Below are 15,516 nucleotides of genomic sequence, written 5' to 3'. Positions count from 1 at the left end.
CCATGCACTACACAAAGGGACTGCAGTCTGAGGACTGCTACAGATATATGTTTAGCATCAGGGGATGACTTTGACTGGTTAAGGTAAGAGTCTTGGCTAAGTTTTCCTATTGTGCTATTTCCTTTCAGAACAGAAAAAAATTCCACCTGGTTAATTGTGAGCATGGCTTACAACCTGTTAATAATGTGGAACTTTGCTACATGATTAACTGCCAAATATGACTCTTGCTTGGAATCAAAGAACTAAAGTGAAGTCTTTTTTTTTTTTTTGCCTGTTAACCATGTTACTCTATTTGCCTTACATAGCAAATTTCTATAATTAGTGCAGGTGAACTGTAAAAGGTTCTTTTTTTATTTGTTTTATTTTGTTTTTGTAATACCATGATTATTAATCAATAGAGTAATACTGAGACATCTCTGATTCTTGCTGTTTTCAACTAAGTAAACAAGTCCTTAGGCCTGTCATCAACTTCCTTATAGTCTTATATTACAAACAGAATAAAACTTAAAAATAATCAAGAAGATTTTTTTCAACATCCATAATTTAAAAACATAACAATGCCCTTATTTACACCCATATTTTACTTTTGGTTTATGTTCTATACCAGTTACATAAAACATCTTAAAAAGTGTCAAAGGAATCATAAAACCTATTGTGGGCTACTAAAATCAGATAATATATTCATGTATAAGATTAGATCCTTGAAGTATCTCAGCGTTTCAGGATGATATGGGAAGAGAAAGATATACAATTTTTCTATTTTTTCTAATTAGGAATATATATATGTATGTATGTATGTATGTGTGTTTATGATTGACTTTCCAAATTTTTAATGGGTTAATGATAAATTCTCAAAGCTGGATGAATGATAAACATATGAAATTGTATTATTATAAATAAAATGAAATTATTTTCCCATCCTGAAGTCTCTGTCATTAATATTGCACTAAATTTAGAAGACTGTATTAAATTGTATTGAGTCTTGTTAAAGAAACAGATCTGCTAGTAGGAGTCACCCCTTCAGAACTGTCCTGAGAACAAGATCTACTACAGAACATCTAAGGGGAGATGTTTCCAAGGACCAGAAAATTACCTGAGATGACTGGGACTTAAGCTACAAATGTGATTAAATCGACCTTGGGACTGAGGGGTGAATTGATAATTACTGTTTATTAATGTATTTTTACTTCAAATTTCCTTGAATTCTAAACAAAGTTTAATCTGTAACTTGTATTTATAGAATCTACTTAACAGTGTTTGTCTACATGACTTATTCAAATTAAGCCCTCTGCCTATGGAACACTGTGATAAGTTTATTACCAATCTGACCACCTATCCCTCCTTAAATCAAACTTTAAAAAAGATAGACAATAAAAGGGATAATTTCTATTGATTCAGGTTATTTTAAAAAACTGTTCGATACCTTCACACAGCTTTTCTGCTTCTATAAGTATGCTTTCACTACTATGAGAATGTTACACTTGGTAAAGCCCAAAAGGAGGACAATTGTGAAGAAAAGAATTTATTATATGCCATAGTGGGACTCTTATTCCTCTCTTCTTGGTTTATCGACCACCATAATCAAATCAGGTTCTTGTCATTCTAGTTCTCATAGTTGTTTTTATTTTTTTCTCCCTTGTCTTAGATGCTATATTGCTTATTGTACCAAAGCCTGTTCAAAATTATCTCATAAAAACCTAGTGATGGTTCAAAATATCAATTCTAAATATTAAGCAATGAAAAAATAGACAATGAGCCTTATGCTAATAGCTTTAGATAAATGATCAAAAGGTATAACTGTGAAATACAAAATTAGCTCCATTTTGTTTGATTCTTTACATATTTTTTTTAGTATTTTGTGAGCTAGGATTTGCTTTGATATAAAATACATGATTATGGAGAATTAAGATGTTAAGACAATTCTAACAAACTGGAGTACTGAGGCACTAATCAAAAATTGTTCCATACATCTTGTGGCATTTTTTTCGTGATAACCAAATAATGTTTCAGGATGTTTGTAGTATGTTCTGGAAATAACCAAAAAAAAAAAACCAACTTATAAAACTCTTGCTAATCAGAAGAGAGAATGCACATGTTACCCATGTTACTCATGATTTTGTAAACTGATTGGTTCCTCACTATTGATTATAAGGAAGCTCTATAAACTCCCAAATCTTGTCCTTGTATCTAACTGATGACATCTTGGACCCAACTGATTGACAATTGCTAACCTTGCTAATAAATCAGTATGCTCAGATTTATTATCTTAGTCCTTATCAATTTCATTTGTGACAAGAATGACCCACGTTCCTCATCAGCAAAAACTTCTGAGCAACTGCCATGAACAGATAGATAGGCACAAGAGCCCTGGAAGTGGCAATAAATAACACCTGACCACAAGTTTTTTTTTTCTCCTAACCGGAGCCCTCAAACTCATTATTTTGTAAAGTAAATCCAGTGGAGAAAGGTCTAGTCATCCTCATCAACTGTTAACTACCTGCCGCACAAAGGAGAGACAATCCAGCCTATATGAAGAAGCAGGGCACCTTGAGGGAAAGGCAGGAGGTACCATGTACCAGACAAGTCAAATCACCGCCACCACCACCTTGACCATGATTTCCCCTCAGACTGATGGAGGCAGCACAGTACCCTGAAACCTAAGATCCTTGAGAGTAGCATTGTTTCCAATCTAGTGCCCTCTGTCATTATCCTGGCAAGCAACTTCTGTGGAGATGCAGCCTGGAAACTGATCCTAGAAGTGTTTCAGCCACCATTACTGAAAGCTCAGAAAGAGAAGTTATCATCTATAAAATCCTTGGCAATGCCACATGGTTCAACAACAGAAACTGACACAATTTTAGCAGTACACATGGCATTAAAGTAGAAGCGTTAGCATCTCCTTTGCTGTTGCACAATGGGACTTTCCCATCTGAATTGCAGCTGAAACCTTCCATGTCTTTTCTGCCCTTTGTACACAAAGTGAGTTTCTCTAGAGAGGAGATAGACTTGCTTTTCTATTTAGATCCTAAACACTTGTCACAGTGCTTTGCAGATAGTAAATACTTTTCATTCCTGCATTTCTTCATTTGTTTAGTTAGGTAGTACATTGGATAGCAAGCTGAACCTGGAGTCAGGAAGACATGGTTAAAACCTATCATCAGATGCTTACTAGCTGTGTGACTCTGGGCAAAGCAGTTAACCTCTGCCTCAGTTTGTATATTTCTAAAATGCGGGTAGTAATAACATCTACTTCCCAGGATTGTTGTGAGGATCAAATGAGATTAACAATTGTAAAGTGCTTAGCAGAGCATGGCAGAAAGTAGGTAATTTATAAAGGTAAGCTACTACTACTACTACTATTTATTTATTCATCTATATATTCTAAATAAGTCTGACTCTTGGGCATAGCTCATGTAGCACTGTAAGATAGTAGATTACAGCCTAGGAAATAACAGATAGGGAGGTTCAATAAAGAGTATTTTTTAAATATAGCTGAAAAATTGCATTTTACACAGGAAAGTTCTCTTTGGATTCTTCACTGAGTAATGGAGTCCCAAGCTTTAAAAAAACAGACAACAAACCCAGGCTGGTAGTCCTGTTAACCTGGTATGGGAAAAAAGGACATTAAATAGACCAGTAAATGTAAGGAATATAAAGTCAAAATATGTAAATAAAATGTTCTTTAAAAAAAGAAATAAAATTTCAGTCTCTCTGTTATTATAGATACTAATTTTGTGATATGTCTGGTCATTTGTGCTCCAGTAATACCCAATGTCTCTAGTATAAAGTAATACATAGGAAATGTAAATTTGATCCCAAGGTTGAAAACATTATGAACCTTGCCAAAGTACATATATGTCTTTTCCTAGTGAGGCTCTTGATAACCATTAACACAACTGGAATCTGATAAAGATGCATGACAGAATAATGGAGTGTTTTTGTCAGGGTAGGAAGGACTCAGCCTTAGTGACTAATAACCAGTTTTCCCAATTTCTGTTTCATCGATTAAGCTTACAATTTATTCTAATGGCTTCTAGAAGAACTGAAGCTGATTATTTCTGTACAAATTTATCATTCCTTTACATCAGTGACTCCTTGAGAAATTAAAAATGGAATGATCATAAATAAAATAGAAGTATCATGAAATAATATTATCTGAGTTGGAAGGTATCTCAGTGCTCATATATTCCAACCAAAACTTAGAAAACAGAACCTCTACATCATGTTATAGGGGAATAAAACACAGATTTAGAGCCAGAAGACATGCATTCCAATGCAGGATATTCTACTTGCTACCTTTGTGACCTTTTGAAAATCATTTAACCTTTCTGGTCCTCAATTTCCTCCTCTGGAAAACTGAGGGATTTAGACTAGATGACCTTCTTTCCAGCTGTGAACATATGATCCTGCACTCCCTGACAAGTGGTCATTAGAGATGGGAAATTCACTACCTCATGCGTCAGGTAAGAAAAGAATGACAAGAAAATTCTAAGTGACAAAGATGTAGAGAGCAATGATGATTTTAAAAATGGGTTAAACAACTTAATTTGAATGGAAAGAAATCTTTGAAATTATCTACAAAAATTTTGTGTGGTAATTTTTGTAATTATTTTCCAGGCCTATATTGGTAAACAATTCATAGAATGCTACCTGTGTGACTTTGGGTGAATCAATTAAACTCTTTCTTGTTAGTTTACTTAAATTTAAGTTGTATAAAATTACATTCACATTATCTACCTTCTAGTGTTGATATAAGGATCAGTGAAATAATTTAATATAAAATCAATTCAATTAAGCTCCTTTTTTTTTGTTTTGTTTTGCTTCACATCTTCTAGTTATCATAGAAATCCAGCTTTCTTTGGAATACACATCATACCTTACTACATACATTGTGGATCATGTATCAGAGATATACAATTTGAAGCACCTTGAAAAGTTATCTAGTTTACTGGCACTTATTTTATATATAAGGAAACAGAAATTAATCTAGTTTTAGTGACTTGCCTGTGGTCATAGGCAGTATTCAATTAACCAATAATTTACAGGTTTTAGGTGTCTGCTATATGGTTAGTGTGCTATGTGCTAGAGATAAAAATAAATGATTGAAACAATCCCTGGTCATAGGAAGCTCACATCTAATGCCAGTAATAATAAGTATTCATGATTATAAAAATAATAAGCATAAAGAAAAAAATTAAAAATCATTGCAAAATAGTAACTACAGGGTAGTTTACCATACAATGCACTAGCCAGTAGGGATATCAGGGGACAGGCTTCAAGTGGGAGGTGATATTTGAATTTTATCTTGAAGCAAGAAAGGTATAGGGATACTAATGCACTGTTGGTAAAGCTGCAAACTGATTCAACTATTCTGGAAAACATTTAGGTACTATGACCAAAGGGCTATAAAAGTACACACCCTTTGACCCACCAATAGCACTACCAAGTATGAAATCCCAAAGAGATCAAAGAAATAGGAAAAGTACCTATATGTCCAAAAAAAATTATACTACCTCGTGTGCATGTGTGTGTGTGTGTGTGTGTGTGTGTGTGTGTGGTGACAAAGAATTAGAAATTGAGGGGATGCCCATCAGTAGGAAAATGGCTTAACAGGTTGTAGCATATGATAGTGATGGAACACTATTGTGCTAAGAGAAATGATGAGAAAGATGGTTTAGAAAAGCCTAAGAAGAGAACTGAGGCAAAATGAAGTGACCAGAACCAAGAGAACATTTTACACTGTAACAGCAACATTGTAATGATGATCAATTATGAAAGACTTAGCTACTCTGGTCATTACAATGATCTGAGACAATTTTGAAGGACTCATGATAAAAATATGCTATCCACTTTCAGAGACAGAACTGATGAGTGCTGAGTTCAAATTAAAGTAAAATTGTATTTCATTTTCTTTATTTTTCTTGCTGTTTTTGGCAACGTGGCTAACTTGGAAATTTGTTTTACATGATTTCACATGTATAATCAATATAGTATTGTTTGCCTTCTCAAGGAGGGAAAGATGGAAGGGAGGAAGAAAATTTAAAATACAAATTTTAAAAATAAAAGGATTAGAAGTGAACAAATAATACACTAAAAAAAAAAGGAGAGGCTCTGTGAAGCAGATGTAAGGAAAGTGCACAAATGATCCTAACAGAAAATATGACTGATAAAACTGAATCTTAAACAATGTTAAAATGATACCACTAGAAAATCATTGTTACAAAGACAAGAAAAAGAAATAGAGTTATTCTATTCATGGAACCATAATAAGTATATAATTTGTTTACCCATCTATGTCCTTAACTTTTCTGTTTAGAGATGAATCAATTAGTAGAATTCCATATTTGGGAGATAACTAGTTCAAAGACAGAAATGGTACTGCCAATAGGGTTAAAACAGGGTAGATAACTTAATTTTGATGCTATACCTTTTGATTATTAATAATAATTTGTAATATTCCCTTATCTGTTAAAAGGCTAATTTGGGAAGAGGACCCTCCTTTGCTGGAAAATGTCATAGGCATTCCAGCTTATCTCTAGACATTCTGCTAAAGATATCTGGGCAAGGCCCTACTCCACTGGGAAACCTGATTTCTGTCTATGGCATAAAGAGGATCCAATTTGGGTGAGATCCTTCCCAAGACAAATAAAATCTTGCTCCTTGTTCTCCTTCAATAGAGTTTAGAGTGACTAACTAATGAAGGAGAAACTAAATGAGATATGAACTGGTAGGGATGGTCCAATTGCTACAGTCTGTTGAGTCTGATGATCAAGCCACAGATCTCAGCAGAAGGAACTGAAGACTGTTAACCCACCTCCTCCTTAAGTATAAATCAATTAGGGTGACTTTTTCCTGGTAGGGAAGGGCCCAATAATGTGCTGTCAGGAAGACAGTGGGAAATTTAAGAAGATGCAGGACTCTGTATCATTGTCTTTGGTTATCAAGAAAAACCAATGCCCATTAATTTATTAATTATTGGCTAGCCTAGTTAATAAATTGATTATTAATACCCAGAAACTTTGTCTCTTGAAATGTTTACTCCCAACACAGGTTTGGTAAGGTCATAAAGGGCTTTAAATGCTAAACAAAAAAAAATTATGTTTAATCTTAGAAACAATAGGGAGCCACTTGATTTTCTTGAGTAAGGAAGTAAAGTAATTAGATCTACACTTGAAGAAAATTATTTTGGCATCAGTTTGGAGGATGGACCAAAGTAGAGAAAGACTGGAGGCAGAGAAGCCTTTGTGATAATCTTTTTTTTTTCCTTAATAGTGTTTTATTTTTTCCAATTACATGTAAAGATAATTTTTAACATTAACATTTAACATGACTAGATCTGTTTTCCAGGGTTATTAGGGGGAAAGGAAAATAACCTATATGTTCTAAAACATTTATACCAGCTCACTTTTTGGTGGCAAAGAGCTGGAAATTGCAGGGATGCCTGTCAATTGGGGAATGGCTAAACAAGCAGTGGTATATGATTGTGATGCAATACTACTGTGGTACAAGAAATGATGAGATCGATTATCTTAGAAAAACATGGATGAACTTGCACAAAATAGTGAAGAGTGAAATGAGCAGAACCAAAAGAATATTGTATGCAGCAACAGCAATATTTTTTAAGAACAACTTTGAGGGAATAAATTATTTTTGCTATTATAAATACCCAAATTAACTGCAAAGGACACATGAACACATTATCTGCATACAGAGAAAGAACTGATAAATAGAAGTATATATACAATGGTTTTATGGGCAAACACACACACACACACACACATACACACACACACACATTTGTGTCTAACAGTAGCTATCTCTAGAGCAGGCAGGAGAGAAGAAATAAAGGAACAAAAAAGAAAATTACATGACAAATTTATTATATACTTAAAAGAAATAAGAATTTGTACATAATAGATTTTAAGATTTTACAATCATCATTTTTTCCCTATCCTACCATGTTATGGAAATGCTTCTTTTATTTCTTAAGTTCAGAATAAAATAAATATTTTAAAATTTATTTAATATTTTATTTTTCCTTATGTAAAAATAATATTCAATATTTCTTTTTAAAACTTTAAGTTTCAAATTCTCTCCTTTCTTCCCTCCCACCCTGTTATTGAGAAGGCAAGTAATTCAGTACAGGTTAAACATGTGTAATCATGCAAAATATTTCCATATTAATTCTATTGTGAAAAAAATAGACCTCTCGCCAAAAAACAAACAAACAAATGAACCTCAAGAAAAAGAAAGAAAGTAAAAAAAAGTATGCTTCAATCTGTTTTCAGATACCATGAGCTCTTTCTCTGGGGTTGGATAGCATTTTTCATCATAATCCCTTCAGAGTTGTCTTGGAGAGTTGTCTTGGAGAGTTGTCTTGAAAATAGCTAAGTCATTCACAGCTGATCATCTTACAATATTGCTGTTACTTTATACACAGTACATTTCACTTTTTATTAGATCATGTAAGCCTTTTCAGGTTTGTCTGAGGACATCCTGCTCATCATTTTTATAGCACGATAATATTCCATCATAATCACAGTCACAATTTGTTCAGCCATTCCCCAATTGATGAGCATTCCCTCAATATCCAGTCCTTTGCCATAACAAAAAGAGCTGCTATAAATATTTTTTTTGTACCTATAGATACTTTTTCCTGTTTTATCTATTTTGTAATACAAATCTAACAGTGGTATTGCTAGGTCAAAGAGTGTACATGGTTTTGTAGCCTTTTGGGCATGGTTTCAAATTTCTCTAAAGAATGGTTGAATCAGTTCACAACTCCACCAATAGCACCTTAATGTCTCATTTTTCCCACATCCCCTCCAACATTTGTCATTTTCCTTTTCTATCCTATTAGCCAATCTAGAAGACATGAGGTTTTAATTTTTAATTTGCATTTCTCCATTCAATAGTGAGTTAGAACACTTTTAATATGGCTAAAGGTAGCTTTGATTTCTTCATCTGAAAACTGTATCTTTTGATCATTTATCACTTGTGGAATGGCTTTTATTGTTATAAATTTGACTCAGTTCTCTATATGTTTGAGAAATAAGGCCTTAATCAGATAAATTTGCTTCATTTTTTTCACAGTTACTATTGGTAAATGTATTTCTCTCCATCCTGTTCTGACAACCCCCATTTATTCTCTTCTCTTTCTCCTTTCATCCTGCACCTCCTCAAAAGTGTTTCGTTTCTGACTACCCCTTCCCACATCTGCCCTCCCTTCTATCCCCCCATCTTTTCTTATCCCTTTTTCATCCTGCATTCTTTTAGAGTTAAATAGATTTCTATACTTAATTGAGTGTGTATGTTATTCCTTCATTCAGTTAATTCTGATGAGAGTAAGGTTCCTTCTCTCCCTCTCACTTTCCCCTTTTTTCCCCTCCACTGTAAAAACTTTTTCTCGCTTCTTTCATGTGAGATAATTTACTCCATTCTACCTCTCCCTTTCCATTTATCCCAGCACATTACTTTCTCACCCCTTAATTTTATTTTGTTTTATTTTATTTTATTTTTTTAGAAATCATTCCTTTGTATTCAACTCACACCCATGCTTTGGTCTATATGTACTCCTTCTCACTGCTCTAACAATGAGAAAGTTCTTCTGAATTACAAATGCCATCTTCCCATATAAGAATGTAAACATTCAATCTTTTTAAGTCTCTTATGATTTCCCTTTCTTGTTTACTTTTTATACTTCTCTTCAGTCTTGTATTTGAAAGTCAAATTTTCTATTCAGCTCCGTTCTTTTCATCAAGAATGCTTTGAAAGTTCTCTATTTCATTACATATCCACTTTTCCCCTGAAGGATTACCCTCAGTTTTGCTGGGTAGGTGATTGATTCTTGGTTGTAATCCTAGCTCCCTTGTCCTCTGTAATATAATAGTCCAAGTCCTCTGATCCTTTAATGTAGAAATTGCTAAATCTTGTGTCATCCTGCCTATATCTCCACAATACTTGAATTATTTCTTTCTGGCTGTTTACAATATTTTCTCCTTCACCTGGGAGCTCTCAAATTTTGCTATCATATTCCTGGGAGTTTTCATTTTGGGATCTCTTTCAGGAGGGGATCAGTGGATTCTTTCAATTTCTATTCTACCCTCAGGTTCTAGAATATCAGAGAAGGTTTCCTTGATGATTTCTTGAAATATTATATCTAGGCTCTTTTTTATTATGGCTTTCAGGTAGACTAATAATTATTAAATTATCTCTCCTAGATCTAATGTCCAAGTCAGTTGTTTTTTCAATGAGATATTTCACACTGTCTTCTTTTTTTCCTTCATTATTTTGATTTTGTTTTATTGCTTCCTGTTTTCCCATGAAGTCATCAGGTTCCATTTACTCAATTCTAATTTTTAAGAAATTATTGTCTTCAATGAGCATTTGTACCTTTTTTTTTTCCATTTGGCCAATTCTGCTTTTTAAGGCATTGTTCTCCTCATTGGCTTTTTGTATCTCTTTTACCATTTGGCCTAGTGTATTTTTAAGGTGTTTTTTTTTTCAGTGTTTTTTGTGTTTCCTTTACCGAACTGTTGACTCATATTTTATGATTTTCTTGTACTACTTTTATTTCTCTTGCCAATTTGTTCTCTACCTCTGTTACTTGATTTTCAAAATCTTTTTTAAACTGTTCCATAGCCAATTCATTTTTTTTCTTGGTGGTTTTGTACGTAGGAACATTGACTTTGTTTTCTTCTTCTGAGTGTGTGCTTTGATCTTCCTTGTCAACATAGCAATCTTTTATGGCCAGAACATTTTTTCTGTTGTTTTCTCATTTTCCCAGCTTATTTCTTGACTTTTAACTCTTTGTTAAAGTAGGGTTCTGTTTTCAGGTGGAGAGAGCACTGTCCCAAGCTTCGGGTGATTTGTGTAACTGTTTTCAGATATATTTCTAGGGACCTGTAAGCTTTCAGTCTTCCAAGGTGGTATGAGCTAAGGAGAGGTGTGTTTACTAGTCTTCTGGCCTGTGTTCTGGTCTATGAGGGACCATAAGCACTCTTTTTCTTCTCATTACTGTCCCTGCTCTACTGTGGCTTCAAGGTCTGCTGTGATCGTGTTCCTTCTCACCTGGAACTGCCATCCAGAGCTGTGACCAACCCAGATCTGAGTATGGGCAAAGCAACAGAGTCCTGACCTAGTGCTAGTAAAGAGATCCCTGTAATCTCCTTCTGATGAGTTTTTCAACCCTCTTACTATCTGTGGGCTGAGAGTTCTGAAAGTGGGTACTGCCACTGCGGATTCAGTGTCTCCCATAGCCTACTCCTTGTTTGATGGGGCCAGGTCTATGTTGTGCAGACTGTGACAGACTGTGGTCCACTCTTACCCAGCTGTGACAGGACTTTCCTGCTGACTTTCTAAGTTGTCTTTGGCTGGAAAATTGTTTTACTCTGTGTTTTTGTAGGTTCAGCTGCTCCAGGAATTCTTTGATGATATTATTTAAAGGTGGTCAGAGGGGTTTTGTTGAGAGATCAGGAGATTCACTTCCCTTTCTCTGCCATCTTGACTCCACCCCCTATAATTTTTTTTTAAGAGATCATTGGTAACTTTGATTCAGTCAAATGATTAGGTCAAAAGCAGTATTGCTAAGTGTGAGAGGAGCAGAAGTCATTCAGTGTGGATAGCTTTAAAAAACTTTGAGAAAGGGAAGAGAAATAGAAATGATATTTTGAAGGAATAATCATCTATTGGATACTTTATGTTTTTTTTAAGGATGGTAGAGATTTGGGCATATTTGAAGGCAATAGGAAAGGGAACAGGAAATATGAAGAGGTTGAAAATAAGAGAGAGAAAAAGAATGACAAAGAGGACAATTTGTTTTATAAGCCAATCAGGGAAAATATAAAGCACATATATGGAAAGGTTGCCTTTGGCAAAGACAAGTAGCACTTCATTGTCAGACACTGGGGGAAAATTAGTGAGAGGAGAAGATGACATCAAGTTTTGAGGTGAGAAAGGAAGAAAAATTAACTTGGAAATATGACATGGTATGGTATGGTATTATATTATATGATGACATGATATGATATGATATAATATGATACAATAAGATACTATGCAATATAGTAGGATATGTTATGTTATGTTATGTTATATGATATGATGATATATTTATGTTAAAGTTTCTCTCATATTTTCTATCCCTTTCAAATGCCATTGAACCATTTTGTAGTAATAAAAACTGGTAAATCATCTTAATTATCATATCTTAAAATGAATTTTGGATTTACTCTGTCTCATACATACTTATGTATATATGTGTGTGATTGTATATGTACATGTGTATGTTTGTTGTTCAGTCATTTTTTACTTGTGTCCAACTCTTCCTGAACCCAGTTGGTCTTTTCTTGCGAAAGATACTGGAGTGATTTGCCATATATACACATATATGTATGCACATATTCACAAATAAATATATTATCTATTTTCTTATTAGTAAACTGAGACTCAAAAGGTCAGGTTACTTGTCCATTGTCACAATGGTAATATATCAGAACTTAGATTCACTTCCAGTTCTCTCCTGATTTCCATACCTTTATATTTTCTATTATACCACAATATATCTCTGATATGGTACCAAGTTAAGAAATCTTTCAGCAAACAAAAGTGTTTTCTTGAAGAAAGATAGTAGAGGAGAATCATATTACCCAAATGACCTTGCGCATACTCTGCTTTCTGTTTTCAAGGCATGTCCTTCTCCTAGTAGGATTGAATGCAGAAGGATGCCAAGTCCTCAGAAGCTGAAAGTTAAAATAGAAAGGTTCTTAATTGCTGTAAGTTGTCATAGCAACACAGTGCATAGCAATACATGGCGGAAGTCCATTTGACATTTATATTACAATTGAACTCCAAGGTAGTCTGAACGGTCAAATTTAGTACCATACATGTGAGTGTGTCAACACAAAAAATATATTATATATATGTATATAGGTACATATATGTGCATATGCATGTATACGTGTGTATACATATATATATATATATGTGCATGCATGCATGTATATGTGTTTTTGTATATGCAGGTTGGACAAAGTCACCCTTGAGGTACCTTTAAAGACTTGTGATTCTGAAATACATGATATATATGTGTATTATACAATATAACATACATATATGTATTTGTGTATGTGCATATGCAACACACAGGTGCAACATATACCTATATATGTATGTATGTATGTATATATGTATGTATGCATGTTTGTGTGTGTGTGTGTGCGTGTGTACCCACACACATCACATATATTTTAGAATAACAAATGTTTGAAGGCATTTCAAGTGTTTTTGTATATGCAAGTTGGACAAAGTCACCCTTGAGGTGCCTTCAAACACCTGTGATTCTGAAATACACGATATATATGTGTATATATATATGTATATATACACATATAATACAATATGACATACATATATGTATTTGTGTATGTACACATGCAACATACATGCACACAGGTGCAACATATACATATATATTTATATGTGTGTGTGTGTATGTGTGTGTGTGTGTATACCCATACACATCACATATATTTTAGAATGACAAATGTTTGAAAGCATTTCAAGTGTGATTTAGTCCAACCTGTACATGAAGCAGTAATTTCTTAAATGATATTACAGGCAAGTAATCATCTTCATTTCATATGAGGACATATGCATGGCAGGGACTGATACTCTCAGAAGCAATCCATTTTACTTGGTAATAGTTCAAATTATTTAAACAAATATTTTATTGATGTTGAGGCAGGATAGCAGAGAGGGTGGAATGCTTGGCTAGGAGTAAAAAAAAATGCTGAGTTCCAATAGTGCTTCTGACTTATTAATGGTGTGATCATGGGCAAATCACTTAATCTACCTTAGTTTTAGCTTCTTCATCTAAAAAATGGGAATACTAAGACTTGTGACACATTAGTCACATTCATTGTGAACAAAATGTGATACCTTTTATATAATGAAATGCGTGTATTTATTTGTGTCTCTACATCAACAAGTATTATATATGTATAAAAGCATATACACATATGCATACATGTATGCATGCATAAGCAACAAAAGACATTGAATGAGTTGTGATTGTGTAGAATGAATATTGAATTTGGAGTTAGGGAATACAGGTTCAAATCCTGTCTTTGACATGTAACTAACTATGTGACCTTGAACAAGTCAAACACCCTCTCTGGGCTTGAGTTTCCTTATCTATAAAAGAAAACGATCTCTACATTTCCTTACAATCATAATCCATGATCTTTATTCTAATGTGACCTGGGTCAAGTCACTGGACTTTTATATTCCTGGAATAACAATCTAGTACTTATCCATTAAGATTTTCATCTGCTTTAGTGTAGAGAATTCCCTCACCAGCAGTTCCCTATTCTGATTAAATTCTAAATGCATTTAATTATATAAGCATTGAGTTAAAAAAAAATAATAATGAAAAAGTGTAAAATAATGTGAGAATTACCAAAATGTGACACAGAAACATGACAAGAGAGAGGAGGGAGGGGGAGAAAGAATAAAGTGCATATATCAAAATACAACACTCAAGAAAATCAATATTTCACAGTAGGTAAAATGTTAGAATTGAACTGCCACATAACCTGTTTTTTAATCTGATCTCATTTACTTACTACTCTAGGAAAGTTGATTAACCTCTCTGAGCCATGGTTTCCTCATCTCTAAAATGAGGATAATAGCAATAGTATTCATCTTCTAGGTTTATTGTAAGGATGGATTGGTACAATATATCCAAGAGCTTTGTAAACCGTAACATGCTACATAAATGTACTATTTTATTATGATTACTAGTTAAAGACAATTGAAGATTTATTTACTCTTGCTCCTATTGAATCTTTTAAAAAATGGTGTTAAATGTTTCCATTTTGAGCATACTGCAAATAGGCAGCATGTACTTAATCATTGTGCAGAGAAGAGCCAACTCATTCTTCCTGATCAATATTGGTCTCTTTAAAGATGCTACTAGTGCTCCTTAATTTGGACTCCTCTCATTTCCAGTTTCTCAGTTCTCTCTGTAGATGCTTCATTATTAGCTAGGAGCCAAGGACTGCACCTAGTGCTCATCTGCTCTGATTTTCCTTCAGCTCTGCTTTTTTTTCCCCTATTATGAGTTAAAATGACCCTCTGGCTGGAGCAGCTGAGGCCCGTTCTGAATTCTGTACTCTAAACACATATGTCTGCTGTCACCATTCAAATAGATGGGACCAGCAGGCTAAAATAGGGTTTTCCACAGCTGCATTGGAAAGCTTTGCTTTATAATGTTATTTTTCTTTTACTTTTAAACATTACTGCTAAGTTCTAGGGTATCACCGTATAATTTAGATTTTAAAGATGATCACAATTAAATTCATTTGACAATTTTGTTAATACAGAAGCAGCCCTTCAACATTTTACAGTATGGAAAATATGAGATAGACTTGCATGTTAATGAAATCTCTGCCTTGATATAATTTTAAAATTTTCCCAATCCTCAAACCAAATACTTTCACTAAATTAAAAATGATT

The sequence above is a fragment of the Vombatus ursinus genome, unplaced genomic scaffold (genome assembly GCF_900497805.2).
Source record: "Vombatus ursinus unplaced genomic scaffold, bare-nosed wombat genome assembly UNPS02014864.1, whole genome shotgun sequence".
Classification (NCBI taxonomy): domain Eukaryota; kingdom Metazoa; phylum Chordata; class Mammalia; order Diprotodontia; family Vombatidae; genus Vombatus; species Vombatus ursinus.
The sequence above is the reverse complement of the archived record's forward strand: the minus strand, read 5'-3'. Positions refer to the sequence as shown.